Raw genomic sequence first — 21,539 nt, forward strand, 5'->3', positions numbered from 1 at the left:
TTTTAGAAGGAAATTAACAACAACAAAAAACCAGAGAAAACAAACTCACTACTCCAAGCCATCACTTTTTAAACAATAGCAGAAAACAGTTTTTTGTAAATCTACAGCTACTAAGAGGATATTTATTTATTTATTTATTTATTTTTAATTTTTATATACCGAAGTTCTTGTAGGGGCTACAAATCACTCCGGTTTACATAAAACGAAGAACTGCTCAACAGAGAGCGGAGCTTTACATGGAACAGTATAACATATGGAACAGTATAACTAGTTGACAATTTAACATAGTGCTAATTAAAGTAATATTTTAACTGATAATAAATAAAGAAAGAAATATAATATTTTAAATAAGAAGTATGACTATTTAACGTAGCAATAAATAAATATAAAAATACGCAATGCCAAATATATATATATGAAATGAGGTGAATTTTTGAGTTCAAAGATAATTGTCCAGTTTCAGATTCTTAAAAGTATACAGTAACCATAGTTAGGGATACCTGGTAATTAGGAAGTCTGTCAGTCAGGGTAAGATTAAGCGTCTGGGAAAGCTTGTTGGAAGAGAAAAGTCTTCAGTCTTTTTTTGAATTCTTGATGACTGGGTTCTAGTCTGAGATCTGGGGGAAGCGTGTTCCACTGGTGTGGGCCTGCTGAAGATAGCGCTCGTTTGCTCAATGATGATTTTATTTGTGGAGCATGCAGTGTTCCTCTGTATGCGCTTCTGATTGGTCTGGAGGAAGTGTGTGGTTGGAGTTGAGAGCTTAATGTAATGGGGGCTAGATTGTTTGTCACTTTGTGGATGATAGTGAGTACCTTATAGAGTATCCTTTGTTTAATGGGTAGCCAATGTAAGTTCCGGAGGATTGGGGTGATATGATCTTTTTTGTTAGTGCTGGTTAGAATTCTAGCCGCTGAATTCTGAACCATCTGTAATGGTTTTGCACCACTTAGCCAGATAAATAGTGACTTAAGTATTTATCTGGCTAAGTAGTGCTAAATTGATGGGGAGCAGGCAATGGTCAGAACAGGATGGGGCTACTTATCTGGTTACCTTAACTGGATAAGTGATGATATTCAGAGTTATCCGGGTAAGCTTTGACACAGTGGACCATAATCTACTATGCCATCAGATGAGAAACATTGGGATCAATGACAAGGTTCTTAGATGGTTCCATTCATTTCTATTCAACAGAACATTCCAAATCAAATTAGGCAACCATATATCTGACACCTTCCAGTGTGATGCAGAAGTCCCTCAAGACTCAGCCCTCTCAGCAACACTTTTCAATATTTACATGTTCCCTCTATGTAAACTACTAATGAATCTAGGAATATCTTTCTTCTTGTATGTTGATTATTTATTTATTTATTTATTTATTTATTTCTATACCGATATTCTTGTACAGATACAAACCATACCGGTTTACATTTAACTTCAATTTCGCCTTATAGCGATACAGTAAACAAGTTGGTGAATTCAACAGTTTTAACAGGGAAAAAGAAAAGTAACATTCTGATCTGAACATTGCATTTTAAGATCAATGGAAATTATATATACATATCTGATAAAAAAGCTCATCCGAGAATCAGAGTAATTGAAATACTCATCTTAAAGGAATGGAAGAAAGGTTAAATACAGGGAATGATGAGGATAGAGGAGGGGGCAAAAGGTAGCGGGAGGGGTGGGTGGGAGGGATAGGTTAAAGAAGAAGCTAGTAGAGAGCAATGTTGAATGGAGGACAAGTTAAATGTCCTGAAAGGCTTGGCTAAATAGCCATGTTTTTAGTCTCTTTTTGAAGACAGTCGGGCAGGATTCTCGTCTCAGTTCATGTGGAAGCGCGTTCCAGTAGTGTGGGCCAGCTGTTGAGATGGCGTGTTTTCTGATAGAAGTTTTGGCTTGGGGGGCGAATAGGGTGTCCTGGTAGGTACTCCTAATAGGTCTAGAGGAGGTATGAGGTTTTAGAGGAGTGGAGGTGTTGAGGAAAGTGAGGTTGTGGATAACTTTATGGATAATCGTGAGAGCCTTGAATAATATCCTGGATTTGACTGGAAGCCAGTGTAGGTTTTGAAGAGTGGGGGAGATGTGTTCCCTCCTTTTGGTAGTAGTGAGAAGCCTAGCTGCAGAGTTCTGCACCATCTGAAGTGGTTTTAAAACGATGGCTGGAAGACCAAGAAGCAGGGAGTTGCAGTAGTCTAGTTTTGTCAAGATGATTGCTTGCAGTACAAGTCTGAAGTCTTTGAAGTGTAGAAGTGGCTTGAGATTTCTGAGTACTTGAAGTTTAAAAAAGCAATCTTTAGTGGTGGTGTTAATGAATTTCTTGAGGTTGAACTGATAGTCAAGGATGACCCCAAGATCTCTGACAAAAGGTGAGGGTTTTATCATAGTGAAGTTTGGTTGGGATGAGTTCAGGTCGTCTTGGGAAATAATGAGGATTTCAGTCTTGTTGGAATTCAACACAAGGTTGAGAGAGGCGAGTAGATTGTTGATTATTTGCAGATAGTTGTTCAAGTGATTTATAGTATTTTGAATGGTATCGGTGATTGTATTGATTATTCGAATGTCATCTGCATAAAAGTAATGTGAGAGATTTAGCTTAGTAAGCAGGCAGCAAAGTGGGAGTAAATAAATGTTAAATAGTGTGGGTGAGAGCGAGGATCCCTGGAGAACACCCATGTTGGAGCTGACAGCTGGAGATAATTTATTGTTAATCTTGACTTTATAGAATCTATTGGACAGGAATGACTTAAACCAGCTTAGAGCTACTCCCTTGATGCCTATTTCTGCTAGTCATTCCAGTAGAGTAGAATGATTGACTGTATCAAATGCTGAAGATAGATCGAGTAGAGCTAGTAAGTGCTTTTGACCTTTTTCCATGTTGATAAGGATGTTGTCAGCAAGGGATAGGAGTAGAGTTTCTGTGCTAAGTGACTTTCTAAATCCGTGTTGAGATGGGAAAAGGATATGATGATCCTCAAGATACTCAGATAACTGTTTGTTAACCACTTTTTCCATGATTTTTGCAATCATTGGAAGGTTGGCTATTGGATGGAAATTAGCTGGATCAGAAGGGGACAGATTAAGTTTTTTTTAATATAGGTTTGAGAATGGCAAACTTTAGTTGGTCTGCCACTAGACCTTGGGTTAGAGAAAGGTTAATGATGTCTGAGATAGGTTTAGAGATGGAGTTTGGGATGTTAAAGAGTAGATTGGTCGGAATTGGGTCAATAGGGTGCATTTCTGGTTTTAGTTTTTTTATGATATTTTCAATTTCCAACATTGCTGTAGGTTCAAATGTTTCAAGTGATGAGTTTAGTTGTGGAGGAGTGATGGTGAGGGGAGGATGAGAAGTAGGAGAATAATAGAGAGTGGCGGTAAGGTCTAAGATATTAAGATTACTTACAGTTTTACATACTACTCTCCAAAACATATGAAAACAGAGCCTTGTAACTTTCTAACTATATGAAAGCAATACAGCAAGAACTTTCACAATTTAAACTCACATTAAACTCCAAAAAGATCAAAATCATCTGGCTAAGTAAAACCACAACAATAGTTAAACCACCCATCCTAGACCTGGGCAATTTTTAAATAAATCCCTCAGACCAAGTACAGGACTTAGGAATACAACTAGATGAGAACCTAACAATGAAAATGCACTTCAGTAAACTCATCAAAACTGGTTATGACAAGCTGCATATACTACACCGGTTGAAACCATTATTTATGACAGACTTCTGTGAGGGTATAGTGTGGTCATATTGTCACCAGGCTGGTAATCTGGAGCCTTTCAGTGATGAGCATTGTATCCTTTCTTTGCTCATTGTCCTGCTTTAAGAAGCATCCCTTTGGTCTGACTCCATAGTTGTTGAATATCTTTGGCAGTAGATTGAGCTGCTGGGAAAGACACTGACAGTGGAAGTGGTAGTGGTGGTAATGGTAGTCGTCCATAGACCACTTTGAATGGTGTTTATCCAGTAGATGTTGCTGGATGAGAATTGATGCTGAATTTAGCCCATGGCAACAGTTCAGCCCAATCATTCTGGCGAGTGCCCACATAGGAACAAATGAACTGTTTGAGTGTCCTATTCATTCTCTCTGTTTGCCCATTATACTGTGGATGGTATGCTGAGGTGAAGTCGAGAGAGATATCAAACTTCTTGAACAATGCCTTCCAGATCTTAGCTGTGAATTGGGCTCCTCGATCAGAGAGTATGTGCTTAGGCATGCCATGTAGGTGGAAGATGTGCGTGATGAACAGCTTAGCAAGCTCCATGGCTGTGGGTAAGCCAGGGAGAGCCACGAAGTGAGCCATCTTTGAGAAATGATCTACAGTTAACTAAATCATGTTGTTTCCTCCTGAGAGTAGTAAGTCTACCACAAAGTCTGTAGCAATGTGTGTCCATGGCTCGTCTGATACTGGCAAGGGTTGAAGTAGGCCCCAAGGATGACCGAATGGCATTTTCTGTATGGCACAATTAGCGCAGGAAGCAACGTAGGCCAAAATGTTCTCCTTCATGGTGGGCCACCAGTAAAACTTTTGCAGTTTAAACAGAGTTCTGCGTTGACCAGGGTGTCCAGTCAGTTTGGAGTCATGAGCCCACGCTAGCAGCTTTTTTCTTAGGTTCTTGGGTACAATGGTTTTACCCGCAGGTACAGAGTGAGTAGCTGCCAAGATAACTCTTTTCGGGTCGATGATATGTTGCGGTTCATCTGGAATGTCCTCAGCGAGGAAAGAGTGAGATAGGGCATCTGCTCTGATGTTCTTCTCTCCAGGGTGGTATTTCAGCACAAAGTCTAATCTGTTGAAAAACAGAGACCATCTCACTTGCCTATGGTTATGGCGCTGTGCATGGTGGAGGTAGTCCAGATTATGGTCTGTAAAGACTGTGGTCTGATGTTGTGCTCCTTCGAGCCAAGGGTGCCACTCCTCGAATTCCATCTTTATAGCCAGGAGCTCTTTATCTCCTATTCCGAAGTTCTTATCTGCTGGTGAGAAGTGACAGGAGAAAAATGAGCATCACCGGCCTGGTTTAGCACAGCCCCTACGCTAACGTCTGAGGCATCGACCTCAGTGATGAAGGGCTTAGTTGGATCCGGGTGTCAGAGGCACGGGTTGCTTAAGAAGGCATCTTTTAGTTTCTGGAATGCAGTTACTGCCTCCGTAGACCAATTGGCAACATTGGCACCTTTCTTCATCATGGCTGTAAGCGGAACAGTGAGTGAGGAGTAGTTCTTGATGTATGTTCTGTAATAGTTGGTGAAACCTAGGAAACATCTGAGAGCCTTTAGACCAGTGGGCTGTGTCCATTTCTTAATGCTCTCCAGCTTCTGTGGGTCCATCTGGAAGCCTTGGTTGGAAACAATGTACCCCAAGAAAGGCACTTATTCCTTGTGAAACTTGCACTTAGATAACTTGGCATATAGATGATTCTCGTGGAGTCTGCAATACTCTTCTGACATCTTCCAGATGAGTGGTCATTTCTTGGGAGAATATTAAGATGTCATCTAAGTATACAATGACACATTTGTAAAGGAGGTCCCACAAAATATTGTTCATTAAATTTTGAAAGACAGCCGGGGCATTGCACAGGCCAAAGGGCATCACTAGATATTCAAAGTGACCATCCCCGGTGTTAAAGGCTGTCTTCCATTCATCACCAGAGTGGATGTGAACTAAGTTGTAGGCTCCCTTAAGATCAAGCTTGGAGAATATCTTGGCTCCCTGTGGTCTGTCAAATAGCTCTGAGATGAGTGGTAAGGGGTAGCGATCTTTCTCAGTTATCTCATTGAGAGCCCTATAATCTATACATGGACACAACGTTCCATCCTTCTTACCCACAAAGAAGAAGCCTGCGCCAGCAGGAGACTTGGAGGGTCTTATGAAGCCTTTTTGGAGGTTTTCCTGAATATATTCGGACATGGCTTTATTCTCTACCACAGAGAGAAGGTAAACCCGTCCTTTGGGAGGTTCAGTGTTAGGCTTCAGATTGATGGCACAGTCATAGGCTCTGTTTAGCGGTAGTACGTCTGCAGCTTCTTTAGAAAAGACATCTTGAGATGATGCATATTGAGACGGCAATCCCGGCATCAATGGAGTAGTTGGCATGCAGGATAAAGTAGCGAACTCCATCAGGCATTTACCATGGCAGTCTGGACCCCAACGTGAAAGCTCCAGAGTGACCCAATGAATTGAGGCAAAAGCTGCTGCAGCCACGGTAGCCCCAGTACTATAGGGTGCATGGCCTTCTCTAAAACAAAGAAGGAGATGGTTTCAGAATGGAGAGCACCGGTTCGTAAATATACTGGTTCTGTAAGCTGTGTTACTTCGCCCGGTAAGAGCTCTCTATGAATTGAATATAGGAATAGTGGAGTTGTCAAAGTGGTAGTGGGAACCCATTGTAGAATGAAATTACCTCCTGCCCCTGAGTCCACTAGGGCAAGAGTCTGATACTCTAAAGGTCCGCAGATCAAGGATACAGGAAGAGAGAGCAGAGGAGAGGGTGCAGTAAGACCTAAGAAGAGTCCTCCCGCAGGACTTAGGTCTGCCAGTTTCCCAGACATATAGGGCATGTTTAAACAGCATGACCAGCTTGTCCACATTACATGCACAGCCCCAATTTCTTCCATGTTCTTCTCTCTTTTGACGTCAGATGGCTGCGGCCTAATTGCATTGGCTCTTCTTTGCCAGCAACTGAACCCAAGGACTTAACTCGAGCTTCACCCTGAAAGGGTCTTCTGGGAGTCTTGGTCTCTTGAACTTTGTCACGAAGTCAGCGATCAATCCTTGTTGCCAACTTCACCAGTTCAGCCAAGGTCTCAGGCATCTCACGAGCGGCGAGCTCATCTTTTAAACGAGATTTCAGTCCTTCAAAGAAGATGGTCCTCAGGCACTTAGGGTCCCAACGTAATTCAGACACCAGTGTCTTGAATTCGATAGCGAAGTCATCTAAAGGCTTAGTACCTTGCTTCAGGTGAACCAATGAAGATCCTGCAGTGGTATACTGGGCAGGGTCATCAAAAACTGATTTGAACAACTGGAGGAATCCATCAAGATCATGTAGAATAGGATCCTCGTGCTCCCACAGCAAAGAGGCCCAAGCCAACGCTCTTCCTTCCAGATAAGAAAAGATATAGTGGTCTCGGGTAAGCTGTAGGAAAATGGGTAGGTTGCAGGGAAAAGTGCATGCAACACTGGTTAATAAAACCTCAACATCTCCAAACCTCCCCCAAGAAGCATGTTGGAGCAGATAGAGGTACAATAGTCTTGACCGTCACTTCTAGTGGTGTAACTTCTTTACCTGAGGAGGTGGGTAAGTTCATCTGTGTGTGCAGCTAGTTGAATGCAGCAGTCAAATTCTCCAGCACATTCTGCTGTTCGGAGATTTGCTGGAACAGGCCTGGAATGGCCTGCAATGCGGTGAGCTGAGCCGAATCCATGGAGTTAGCAATCTGTTATGGTTAACTGGTGTTTGGGAGGATTCTTGGGTACTGTGGCAGATGACCATACCCATGGGGAGGGGCCCCATGGGGAGCCACAGTACTAGGCTAAACTCAGGATGCACAAACACAGAATTAGATCTTTTATTGTACAGTTTGATGTATACCACCAGAGGTGGCAGTAGTGAGGTAGTCTGGATGTAGCAGTCTCGGGACCCTTGACAGTGGGGACCCTTCTCACCCCGTTGGTATAGGGGAATTCCATGTAGGTTTCCCAGCAAGGCAATGCTGTAGATGAGACAGACTGAGAGTTAGATTACTCACTAGATGGTAGCTGTAGGTATGCAATTCCACCAGGCTGAAGTAGATGGTACTGGCACTGAGGCAGGGAGAGCAGGCCCTCAAGGAGCGAGTACCTGATCCCTGTAAGGCACCTGAAATAAAGCAGAGGGCCCCCGAGGAGTAGGTACCCAGGTTAGTCAATACCCCGAAGGGCAGAGAAAGAGCTTCCAGCGGCAGCATGGAAGTGGCAGAGTAGCTTAGACCGGCCGAAACCAATCCGAATCCAGTCCGCTGCTAACTCTATTAGCTAGCATATAAGGGCAGGCTAAATACCCGGATGGCGTTACGTCACTTGAGGGGGACGCCCCTGAGGTTCGCGCCAATGTTGGAATAAAGATGAGGGTCACGCGTGCGCGCGCACCCTAGTAGGTCCTTGGGAGGAGCATGGTGGGAGGCAGCACCATAGCCATTCTGGGGACGCCGGAGAGGGCGGCTTGCAGATGTGGCGGTAGCCATTTTCCCAAGGTAAGCTGGAGGAGCCGTGAACAAGGTGAGGCAAACGGGGCGAAGCCGTCTAGAACCGACGGACTCAACAGCATCCTGACCACTTTGGAAGACAAGACGTGGATCAGAGACCTTGGAAGACAACAGGACCACTTTGAAAGATGAATGTTGATCACTTGGAATACCAGGCAGGAACTGAAGCGAAGGAGTCCTAGGGAGGACTAGTCCCAGGAGACTAGCTTCTTGCCAAGGCCAAGATGAAGTGAGCTTGTGGCCCTTTTGTAGGGCTGAGGTGGCAACTCCAGGGAGGAGCTACCTGGTGGACCACACCTCTCTGTCCTTTTAAGAAGGAAGAGAGCCGTGGTTCTGCCCCCTAGGAAGGGCAGGAAACAGGAGGTCCAGGACCCTGGACAGCAGAATCCCTGCCGCAGACGAGCAGGAGAGAGCCGGGCCTCAGGGCAGGCCCTGACGGATATCGACATGCTGCCGCTGAAGTTCCAGGACGGCCTCCTAGCCGCAGGAAAGGCCTCTGCTGCAGCGGCCTCCGGATCCAGCCATGGGGGAGTGGCAGTGGCAAGATGGCGCCCTCTGGGCAGCGAGGTGAAGGCCCAGCATGGTACCCGGGCCATGGGAGCAACCAGTGTCGACAGACTCAGGCCAGTCTCCAGCTTCAGCTGCGGCATCCGGGCCATGAAGGTAAGTGCCTCTCGTGGCTCCTACCACAGTCAACCTGCCAAAAATTATATGGCAGAGAATGATGTTATTCACTGTTTAAATCCCACCATGGAATTTTGATCAAGGAAAATTCACAAGTAACAAGAAATAATGGAGTAAGAAAGTGTATTTAAAATTATATAAGTAAATATCATTTTTATTATGAAGTTTGGCAATTTTAAGAACATAAGAACAAAAGAAATTACCATACTAGGTCAAACCAAGGGTCCATCAAGCCCTGCATGCTGTTTCCAATAGTGGCCAATCCAGGCTACAAGTACTTGGCAAGTACCCAGACACTAAGTAGATCCCATGCTACTGATGCCAGTAATAGCAGAGGCTAATCCTTATGTCAACTTGATTAATAGCAGTTAATAGACTTCTTCTCCAAGAACTTATCCAAACCTTTATTAAGCCCAATTCCACTAATTGCACAAACCACATCCTCTGGCAACAAATTCCAAAGCTTAATTGTGCATTGAGTGAAAACAAATTTTCTCCAATTAATTTTAAATGTGTGTTGCAACCGTCGCTGCCCGATGTCTCCACTCCGCCCACCTTACCTCTTTGGTGACTCTCTCTTTGCCCCGAGGTTTGCGCCCTTGCTGGTACAAATCTGGAGCGCGCGCGCCCTTACATCATCGGGAACATGGTGGATCCATAGCGTCAAGCCAGCCCGGGGACACCGTGACCAAGAGGCAGGGAGAAGCTGCGGCTGCAACTGTCCGTCAGAGCCGAAGGGAGTCGCTTCCAAGGTAGAGAGGGTAGAGCAAGGGGCGAGAAGAGGCACAAACGCAACAAGGGCTCCATAAAAGTCCCGGAATGCTTGCAGTATTTCGGCATCTTTTGTAATCACTTGATTTGAAGAGGAGAGGATTTTGACAATGCACTTTTTTCCTGTTCTTTTTTTGAGATACAATGCCAGCAGGTGGCTACATTTGTTATTCTCCGCATAATAGTGAGCCTTGGACTGGAAGATATTGAGTAGGGATGTGAATCGTTTTAGGACGATTAAAATTATCGTCCGATAATTTTAATATCGTCTTAAACCGTTATGGAACACAATACAATACAGATTCTAACGATTTATCGTTATAAATCGTTAGAATCGTGAGCCGGCACACTAAAACCCCCTAAAACCCACCCCCGACCCTTTAAATTAAATCCCCCACCCCCAATAACTTAAATAACCTGCGGGTCCAGCGGCGGTCCGGAACGGCAGCGGTCCGGAACGGGCTCCTGCTCCTGAATCTTGTCGTCTTCAGCCGGCGCCATTTTCCAAAATGGCGCCGAAAAATGGCGGCGGCCATAGACGAAAAAGATTGGACGGCAGGAGGTCCTTCCGGACCCCCGCTGGACTTTTGGCAAGTCTCGTGGGGGTCAGGAGGCCCCCCACAAGCTGGCCAAAAGTTCCTGGAGGTCCAGCGGGGGTCAGGGAGCGATTTCCCGCCACGAATCGTTTTCGTACGGAAAATGGCGCCGGCAGGAGATCGACTGCAGGAGGTCGTTCAGCGAGGGTTCCGGCGCCTCGCTGAACGACCTCCTGCAGTCGATCTCCTGCCGGCGCCATTTTCCGTACGAAAACGATTCGCGGCGGGAAATCGCTCCCTGACCCCCGCTGGACCTCCAGGAACTTTTGGCCAGCTTGTGGGGGGCCTCCTGACCCCCACGAGACTTGCCAAAAGTCCAGCGGGGGTCCGGAAGGACCTCCTGCCGTCCAATCTTTTTCGTCTATGGCCGCCGCCATTTTTCGGCGCCATTTTGGAAAATGGCGCCGGCTGAAGACGACAAGATTCAGGAGCAGGAGCCCGTTCCGGACCGCTGCCGTTCCGGACCGCCGCTGGACCCGCAGGTTATTTAAGTTATTTGGGGGGGGGGGTTCGGGAGGGTGGGGGATTTAATTTAAAGGGTCGGGGGTGGGTTTTAGGGGGTTTTAATGTGCCGGTTTTTCGATTTTTCGATTTTTAACGATTTTTAACGATTTTTCACGATATTTTACCCCCCCAAACGGCAACAATACGATTCCCTCCCCCTCCCATCCGAAATCGATCGTTAAGACGATCGAGGACACGATTCACATCCCTAATATTGAGTTTAACACTGGAGCTCAGCCTTTGATTGTAATGAAATTTGGCCTTAACCAAGGCTGCTAAGAAGGATGGAGAAGGGGATTTGATATGTACACGCTTGAGAGAGGCCACCTTGTTTTAAAGAGCAGCCAAAGAGGCCTTTTGAGCTTTCTGCTGATGATTAGAGTAACTAATGATATCACCACGGATTGTAGTTTTAAAACCTGCCCATAGGGAGGAGGCTGATATCTCTGAAGTGCTGTTAAAGTGAAAATAATCAGAGATTTTGGGGCGAAGCATCTCAGTGAAGCCTGGGTCGGCCAATAGCGTGGAATTAAAGTGCTACTGTCAATCTATGGGGATGGAGGATTGCAAGCCACATTGAAGTAGCACCGCTGCATGGTCTGAGATCAAAATAGGACAGATTGAAGCTGTAATAATTTTAGATATTAATTTATGCGATGTCAAAAAATAATCAATGTGGGAGTAAGATGAATGAGGGAAGGAGTAAAAAGTATAATCTCTTTCCATAGGGTTTAATAAGCGCCAGGGATCTGAGAGACCAAAAGTAGTCATGAGATTGTGAAGCATTTTATAAGATTTGGAGAGCAGTGGATGAACAGTTGATATTTTGTCTAAGAAGGGATATAGCGGTTGATTGAAGTCACCGCCAGTAATAGTTGGAGAGGACTCTATGGTCAGTTGTTGTGCAAAAACATTATGAAAAAACAGTGGGTCATCTACAGTTGGAGTATAGATGTTAAGTATAGTAAACAATTCCTTGTGGATGGAAATTGGAATGAGATTCCATCTCCCATCTATATCCGCAGCCTGGTGAGTTACCATGGTGGCCAATCTTTTGTGAAGCAGAATGGCGGTGCCTCTTTTCTTATGGTTTGCCAGACTGAAAAAGACCTGTACAACCCATTGCTGTTTGAATTTGAGTGATTCAGATGCTGACAGATGTATTTCTTGAAGTAATGCAATATCTGCATGTAGGGAATGTAAATAAGTCAAAACCTTTTTCCTCTTGATTTGGTGTGTGAAGCCATTGATGTTCAGAGAGACGAGAGTAAATGACGATATGCTGGACGCCATAAGTAAGATGAAGGGATCTGTGTTGCTGACTGGTTGACAGTAGATCTTTTGTATAAGCCCAATTCTAGGTGAGACATAGGTAGGGAGTGATGTATTTGCTTGAGGAGAGGAGCAAAACCACTAGAGAAGTAAAAAAGAATAATAGTAAAAATGGTGACCTTAAACTGGGAAGGGTGGGAGAGAGTATAAAAATAAAAAATGATGGTTAGGCTATGCCGTGCCAAAGGCACCATATAGTAGAAAAAAGAAGGCAAATAAAGAGCCTCAAGGTGGACCACTGGCATCCTGAGTCCGCCACTCCGCTCGCCGATTGTGTCGTATAACATATGTGAAAGGGGAAAAGGAAGGCCCTTTCCATAATGTGCCGCCAAATAGAAAAATGAGGACAGATAATTCTTTCATTCTCTATAAAGAGATGCCGTATTGGCTCACTGGGGGCGGCGAGGAAGAGCACAATAAAAGTGTTTTTTTTGTCAAAGTTTGGGATTCACTTAGGGGAAAAAGTAGTCAAATGCAGGCATGATACCAGCATTTTAAAAGGTATGCAAAAAGCAGTAGAGTCTACATTCAGGTGACCATAGATTGTTCATGTTTGAGTGATTGCAGAAAATTGTCAAGGTCCCTCAGCTGATGAAACAATTTGGTTTGGTTATGGCAAGTAACCCTCATTTGAGCCAGGTAAAGCAGCCCATATTTTGCCCCTAGTTTTTGCAGTTGGGGTCTCAGTGCCAGAAAAGCCTTATGCTTATTGTCCGTAGATTTTGCAAGATCAGGAACAAATAAAATTGAGTGACCCTGATATTGGATGGGTGCCCTGGTTCTGGCCGCTGCGAAGATCACTGACATTTAAGGGTATCTTAAAACTTTAAAAATAATCTGTCTGGGGTATTTTGACTTCCACAGAGGCCTCGTTGGAATCCTGTGAGCTCGTTCCAGCTCGAATGGACAATGAAATTCCAAGTGCTAACTGTTTGGAATAATTTGAAACTGAAAATGAATCATGTCTGTGCCCTCCGCTCCTTCCGGAGTCCCCAGGATTCTGATATTATTCCGACTATTTCAATTTGAGAGGTCTTCTACATCCTAATGCAATTTTTCCATTTCTTTAGAAAGGCGTGTTACCGGCGCGGTAGTCAGGAGCAGGGGCGAGACTTGCGATTCAACATCATCCAGTCTAGTTTGAAAAGTTTCCATCAGCGTGGACATGGTTTGTAAGTCGCTGGGAATAGCAGTTGTTGCATCAATATTAATCTGAAGCATGTCCTTAAGTTGTTTAAGTTCCGTTAATATTAATTCGGCTGACGACAATACCTTAGGCAGAGGGGCCTTGTCTGGCGACGGAGGATTTTGCCTTGCCTGCTTGGATCCAGATGCTACTGCAAAGGCAGCCTCGATTTTCCCTGACTTAGTGAAAGCCATCCGTTTAGCCCCTTTCGAGTATCGGAATGACTGAAGCAAATTTATCATCTAAGGTCTCCTTTTTTTCGAATTAAGGAGTGAGGACACACTGAGCTACAGGCTAGGGCAGCCATTTTGGTCACTGCTCAAGAGCGCCCCCTGCGCCGATGATTTCAATGTATTATTCACTATGATGCTTAGATCTTTTTCCTGGGTGGTAACTCCTAATATAGAACATAACATCGTGTAACTACAGTATGGGTTATTTTTCCCTATATGCAACACCTTGCACTTGTCCACATCAAATTTCATCTTCCATTTGGATGCCCAATCTTCCAGGTTCACAAGGTCCACCTGAAATTTGTCACATTATGCTTGTTATTTAACTACTCTGAATAATTTTGTATCATCTGCAAATTTGATTACCTCACTCATCCTATTCCTTACCAGATGATTTATAAATATATTGAAAAGCACAGGTACAAGTACAAATCCCTGAAGCACTCCAATGTGTATCCCTTTCCACTGAGAAAATTGACCATTTAATCCTACTGACTGTTTCCTGTCTTTTAACCAGTTTGAAATCCACAAAAGGACGCTGCCTCCTATGTCATGACTTTTTAGTTTTCTTAGAAGCCTCTCAAGAAGGACTTTGTCAAACACCTTATGAAAATCCAAATATACTACATCTATCAGTTCACCTTTATCCACATGTTTATTAACCCCTTCAAAAAAATGAAGCAGATTTGTGAGGCAAGACTTGCCTTGGATAAATCCATGCTGACTGTGTTCCATTAAACCATATCTTTCTATATGCTCTGTGATTTTGATCTTTAGAATAATTTCTACTATTTTTCCTGGCACTGAAGTCAGGCTCACTGATTTTTGGTTTCCTGGATCACCCCTGGAGTCCTTTTTAAATATTGGGGTTATATTGGCCACCCTCCAGTCTACAGGTACAATGGATGAGTTTAATGATAGGTTACAAATGTTAACTAATAGATCTGAAATTTGATTTTCGAGTTCCTTCAGAACGCTGGGATGCATACCATCCGATCCAGGTGATTTTCTACTCTTTAGTTTATCAATCTAGCCTACTATATCTTCGAGGATCACAGCGATTTGGTTCAGTTCATCTGACTCATCACCCTTGAAAATCATCTCTGGAACCGGTATCTCCCCAACATCCTGGGTGGTAACTCCTAATATGGAACATAACATTGTGTAACTACAGTATGGGTTATTTTTCCCTAAATCATCTCTTTGCACTTATCCACATTACATTTCATCTGCCATTTGCATGCCCATTTTTCCAGTCTCACAAGGTCTTCCTGCAGATAAAAAGAGTGGTGGGGTCAACTTTCCAGATTGTTATCTATATCATAAGGCATTCATGTTGCAACAAGGTTACTACCTCTACACACATTGATTTACGTCGACTGATCACCCCCGATGGTTGCTTATTGAAAAACAACTTCTTCTCCCTTACCCACCTGAAAGTTTTCCAGGCATGTCGCTTATTCCCATGCATGCTTCTAACTCTATCTTGTGGTCTTTAGATTGGGCATTCTTAGAATTTGACCAAAATCACTGTCTAATACTTCCCCGTGGAGAGCTTTCAGATTTACCGCACTGTGGCATAATCCTATGATATCAGTGGGAGGCCACCCACTCCATTAGCCGGTCTGGCAACGCAAAGGAATGTGGCTCCTCTCATCTGCAATGCATGACAACATCCTAATTCCCCTTTGCCGCACTAAGAGAGAAGTTTTCCTTACCTGCATCTCAGCTTTATCCCTGGCTACAATTCGTAGCGCACCACAAGCTATCTCTTTACCTAATATATCCAGTGATAACGTGCCATTCCTCTTTAATATTTATCAGGAATATAGCTCTCTGGGTCATCTTGCCTCTAGGCTATACAAGCTTTTTAAATCTTTCTCTTCCTCATAGTCTATGGAAGGCCTTTATCCGTTGTGGCTATCTGAATTTACCAACTTGTCTAGACCAGTGAAATGGGATTATTTTTGGAATGTCTCTGTCTATATTTCACTATCTTCCAGCCTAACCCAAACTTCCTTTTTTGTGTTCCACAGAGTAGTCTGGACTGCATGGAAATTACACCGAGTGGGTTTACTTAATTTGCATGCTTGTTGGTCCTGCTCAGCTGATAAGGCTACTCTATCATATATGCTATTTTTATGCCCCAATGTGCACACTTTTTGACAACAAATCTGGACCACTATCTCATCAATAATTGGCCTTGCTCAACCTATATCCTACTCTATAGTTTTACTCCATGGGGCATCTCTGTCCCTAGGTCTTCCACCTATACATCTCAAACTATTGGATTTTTTATTAACAGTATCTTTACATAATATTCTGACTAACTGGAAGCATAGTGATCTGCTCTCTGCCCACTTATGGTGGAACACCATATGTTTGTACAGTAATTATGAAAAGGCATTGGTGATTAAATTTAATTGAATGTCATCATGGGCTCAGGTGTGGAAGCCTCTTAAGATGTATATGGATTCATTGTAATAACTGTATATGTTTAGATCGGCAGCTGGCTCTTCCTCTTTGCTCTTACTCTTATTCTTCTTTTTCTTTTTTCTATTTCTCTTTTTTTTCTTGGCTACTTTACCTTCACCTCTTTCGTTTTCTCTTACTGATAAGTTTTGCATATATTTTTTCATTGTTTTCCTTATGTAATGTTAAAATGTATGCTCCTTGACACAACTTATGTACCTCTGTCTTGATATCTCAATAAAAAGAGTTAAACAAAAAGCAGAAACACTTGTGCATATATACAATCACTTATAATCTAATACTTATGATAGTTAAGTACAACTATATTTAGGAGAGAAGATTGAACATTGGACTGATGGAGTACTATTTTATCCCATTGTTTGTGACCCTTTAAGGAGAACAAACAACAATAGAGACACAAGGAAGTCAGTTGCTGGTGAAGCCAAGGAAAGCCAGCAACAGAGGTAAGTTGTCCACTACAGCAGAGAGCTCGGGAATGTGAGAAATGTACCTGTGAGCCCCAAAATCAAATTGTATGGGCACAAACTACCTGAACCACAACTTTGGGACCAGCTAATTAGATAGACCAGGAGAAGAAAAGCGGCTGAGAGCAATGCAGAGCTCCTGGCACAGACAAACAAAACTACAAGGGAGAATTTGAAAGCCCAGGTCAGCCCATAATTGCCAGATCCTTTTCTGAGAGGTGTTTCACATAAATAAGTCCCGCTAGGGGCAAAATAAGCCTATGCAGTTCCACCTTAGAGGGGAGATGAAAAAAAGGGACATGTGATCAGCATGCATATCACTTCGGGAAGAATCATCACAGTGTGAAAACTGTGGTTTTAGATGAAAAAAATGTGTTTTAAACAATGGGTAGGAGCTGAAAGAGACAGGAGCAGATTTGAGAGACTGCTGCCCTATAGCATACAAGATAGGGGAAATTGTTAAAAGTTGTTAAATCAAAGTTCACTTTGTAACAGGCCTGCAAGGGGCTCTACAGTTTACCAAAGTAGTTTAATGGGTGGATGTGCATCTGTGTGAGAGAGAGGTACTATAAAAAGTGAAACATTGGGAACTGCCAGGTTCTCATGACCCAGACTGGCCACTGTCGGAGACAAGATACTGGGCTTGATGGATATTGGTCTGACCCAGCATGGCACTTTTTATGTTCTTATGTAATTTCTCCCACAAATAAAAGTAATTCAAGTTAAGAGAAAATTGAAAAGGAAAGGGAATGTAAGATAAAGTATTTTATTTGATCAATATTGTAGGGATTTATATTTTTAAAGATATTCTAGTTTTGGTGAAAGTGTTCATGAGTATGTGAACAGTTGCAAAAGAAGTTCTGGGAAAACATTAAAATAGATAGTTAAAAGCATTTTTTGTCAATTGAAAGTTTAAAAAAAAAATCCCAAGAAATAGAATACTGAGGCAGTATCAAGTAGCTCAATAACAGAATACTGAAACTTCTTGTGAAAAAGAAACTGAAGTTTGGTATAGTGAGCATGGAAAGAGATACCAGCAATTAAAATGAGGCTGATAATTTAAACTTTATCAGAATAAATTTTGTGATTGTCCACTGTAAACCTGTCAAACAAAATCTCAATTGAGAGTGAACAGAAATGATCAACCCCCCCTAGGGCAAAAGCACAGGTGCCACCTGTTATGGGATACAGGTGCACCCACTGTGAGACCACCACACTCACTGGTCCACTGACTAGACTTCCTGTGGGGAGGTGACTGCCTTGGGTACGTGATGGCACCGGGCACTTGCATGTTGCGGCTGGCACATGGCTGGGTCTTCTTCTTCCTTGGAATGGGCTGATGATGGGGCACCCTGCAATAGGCTGCTGCAGGGCATACTGGCATCCTCATCCATTGCTGGGATTAGCAGTGGGGCTGGCACATCGATGTCAGGAGGGAGGCAGAGCCAGCAGGAGATTTAAATCCTTCCGGATCCTTGCCTTGATGCCCGAGTGTTGTCTGACTCTATGCAAGGCTTGCTGCTAGCATCAGATAAGTTCTGGACAATTTGTAGCGCTGGGTGGGTTTCAGAAAGTAGCTGTGGCTGCAGCTGTTCCTCCCCCCCCCCCCCCCCATCTTGATCGGGCTCTTTCCTGGTTCATGTACCAAGTTTTGGAGCGGGTGCTATCAGGGTCTTGCTTAGCTATGTAGCACCCTTTTGCAGGCGGTAAAGGGTGGGGGTTTTGAAGCCTCCTTATATGGCCTCAATCCCGGGGTGGTATAAAACATGGTGGGGGGGAGTCAATATCAATTGCATTAGTTAATTAGCAGGTGTAAAATTGGGTGAACAACTTGGATAATTAATAAAGGATATTTAATTAAATAGCAATTGCTACGCATAACCTTTTGAGCCCACCACAGAATGCCCCTAGATTGCCTCTTTTTCCCCCTCTGGTAAATGTGCACGCAAAACTGAAAATCTGCGTGGTTCTTATGGCCTGGATTGGTCACTGTTGGAAACAGGATGTTGGGCTTGATGGACCCAGTATGGCATATTCTTATGTTCTGTTTATAAAATAGCATGTATGCGGATGCAGGCTACTTACACATGTAAATGCTAATTTACCCTTGTGCAACCCCCTCTGAAAATGTACTCATAAGTTTCTATGCAGTCAAATCATTGGAAATCTATACCTGGGTCTGCTCAACAATAAAAACTGTTCTACTATAGCAAATTCTGCCTCTGCCGCTGCCTTCTTCAACTATCCTGGGGACATGCATCATTTTGAAATAACGTGACTGACACAACAAAACAGTCTGTTTCATTATGTGTCATTTCAAGATGAAAAGAAACAAAACCATCAACAAAATATGTTGTAAAGTTTGGTTCAAAAAATGGCAGGCATCAGTCTAGCTGCCCCCAAAATTTAAAAGTTGAATCCTTTTCCCCTCCAAGTCTTCCCCAGATGCCTCTTCCCTCCCCAGATGCCTCTTGCCCCTTTTGGGGTCATGAAAGTTCACATGGGGCAGAAGCGATTCCCAATTGCTCCTTCCCTGCCAGGTCCTGATTTCAAAATTGTACCGGTCTGCATTGAGGCATGCGCCATTTTGTTGTATAGCCACAAAAGTGGTTGCCACAGAAACAGATAAGAGGAGTCTGGGGAGGAAAGCATAGGAAAAAGACCAAGCAGGAGGTTTCAATTTTTAAATTTCAGTAGCACTGAGTTTAGTTTCTTTTAGTTTTTACTGCATATCCCTAGACTACACTGCAATGTTGAGGATTAATAATATAATATACTTTTTTTTTTTTAAAATAAATAAATAAGCTGTCCCTGGCCTTTTGAGTCCTTAGCTATTGTCATCCAATGCAATCATGACAAGTCTTACTCCTCCTTCCCCTGCTCCTCTATGTCAATTTCATGGAACCTGAAAAATCTTGTGTCTCCTCTGACACCACTTCTGTTAGCCTCAGGTTATAGCTTCTGTTAGTTGAGAAAGAGTTGGAAGGGTTCTTTCAGTCTTTTGAAGCGGAGAGCCAGCATGGCTCTCCGCTTCAACGGCAGGAGAGAGGAAAAACAACCAATAGGGGCTGTATGACATAGTCTGGGTAAAGGGAATAAACATGGGTGTAGCTTGCTTATTGCAGCAGTTACTACCCCTACTACCCCTAACGAATCAAGCTAGATATTTCACTTGGATGCAGCTCCATCACTGCTTTCTACATTAATGGTGGGGGTGGAAGGGAAATAGAACCAAGAGTTAAGAGAAAAAGATAAGTATGAGAGAAAAAAATGTGTGAAGCTTGCTGGGCAGACTGGATGGGCCGTTTGGTCTTCTTCTGCCGTCATTTCTATGTTTCTATGTTTCTATGAAATCCTTAGCTGGTGCTCTCCTTTTTTGGAATGTGAAGAAACAATCACAAAAGAAACTTTTCTAATTTATACATGTTCCTGATAGGTGTACAGCAGAAGTTAAGTATTAAAAGTTATTTTTACGCAACCCCTTCTGAGATCACTAAGAAGGTTTTATGGAGTATTCCTGCTCTCCAAGGTTCAGCAGAAGGTCAGAAAGCTTTTGCTAATGCAGAGAGCTCTTGCAATTTGCAAGTATCCTTCCTGTTTCAGAGTGGTTGGAAAGGGGTTAGATAAGATGTCATTTAATGCTGAGTGATAGGATGGTGTAGATAGGGCTGGTTAATAGTAGGAGGTTCACTCTCCCAAAGGGGGAATGAGAGGAGAGAGAAGATGAGATGAGAGAACCAGAGTAGTGGAAGCCCAAAGTCTCATACCCAAGAGAGAGGGGTGGTGGGGTTGAGGCCTCTGCTACTTAAGATAACCGAGAAGCAGCCAGATGAAGCTCAGCCCTAGAGATCAGGGATGTTTGTCTTTGTTGGGGAAACCCAAGGTGAAGACCAAGGATTTTCTGTTTCCATCTGTGAAGATGTTACCCCGAAGATCTTAGAGTTGAATACAGCCTGGTATTTTTTCTATTTGAGATTTATGCTCTAAGATACTGAACTGCTTCACCTTTAATTATTTAGACTTTAGCCAGCTTTTGCTATTTTGTTTTGAGACTTGAAATAAGCTTTGAATTTGAAAGAATAAAGATATTTTTTTTTTTGTCACTGGCAAGTTGTGTGGACTTGGACTTTTGTGGTACATTTCCCCTTGGGTCACCCAGACGTTTTTTCTGGTCCACGTTTGGCAATCCCTGTTGGACTTAGGCTGCTCCCAGCCTGGGCTGCAGTAGTGCCACTTGCCACCCTTACAGCATCTGAAGGTGACTGCAGGGAACAGGAGGGTTATATTTGTTTAGCCAGAAACTCTATTCTATAAAGTCTGAGTGGGTTCTATAGTTTCAGAAACAGTTCTTCCATCCCTGCTTTCCTACTTCACCAGCTACATTAACCACTTTTTCCGTCTCCGTACAATGAGAAGAATCTTGGGCTGGTATATTCTTCTGGTTTTTCACCATGTACACACTAGTACAATATATTTTAAATGTTAACAAGCACCATTAGACTGACTCAATCAAAATGTATTAAAATTTGAATAGCAAGGCACATAGAGTAAGAAAAAAACAATCTCAGAAATATTTTAAATGCATGCATTTTAGCAATGAGTTCACAATAAAAAAAAAATCAGAAAAACAACAGTTCCTATAATGAGCATTTAGTATTCCTAGTACTTATCCGCAAAACACCATCTTGGTAAACAACTGTTTTCCCATTTCTGCATTTGTGTATACCACAGCTCTGTCCCTATAATTGTTCTGGCAATGAATACTTTATTGCATTTAATAAAAAATAGCACCTTATATAAAAGCGGAATAAGAGCAGTAGAATATGCACTCTGAGGCATTTTGAGGGAATGAATGAGGACAAACCATGTTTATTCTATTTTTAAAAGCTCCTTTCTCCCCACATGATACCATCTAATTGCTCCTTTAATGATGTAGTGTTTTTGCTTCAGTAATCTTGCCTGGTAGGCCATTATACACATTTATGATTCTCTGTAGGAAATAAGTGCTTCCTGATATCT

This window comes from Rhinatrema bivittatum, chromosome 2 (genome assembly GCF_901001135.1).
Source record: "Rhinatrema bivittatum chromosome 2, aRhiBiv1.1, whole genome shotgun sequence".
Lineage (NCBI taxonomy): Eukaryota > Metazoa > Chordata > Amphibia > Gymnophiona > Rhinatrematidae > Rhinatrema > Rhinatrema bivittatum.